Below are 219 nucleotides of genomic sequence, written 5' to 3' on the forward strand. Positions count from 1 at the left end.
AACCGTGGATGCGAAAAAAGCTTGTGCGATTTCGTGGAACAAAAAGCGGGGGTCCCCCTTTTTATGCGGAGGAGACCGACCCGCCCGCCGTGGTGAACCGCGACGCCACGGTAAAAACGGGAGAGGCTTGTCGATGGGACCGTGCATCCCGCGCTCCACGGAGGCCGGGAGGCGGCCGCCCGAGGAAATGTGTAGCCGTCGAGGCCCGCATCTGCGTGC

The sequence above is a fragment of the Rhipicephalus microplus genome, unplaced genomic scaffold (genome assembly GCF_043290135.1).
Source record: "Rhipicephalus microplus isolate Deutch F79 unplaced genomic scaffold, USDA_Rmic scaffold_199, whole genome shotgun sequence".
NCBI classification, from domain to species: Eukaryota; Metazoa; Arthropoda; class Arachnida; order Ixodida; family Ixodidae; genus Rhipicephalus; species Rhipicephalus microplus.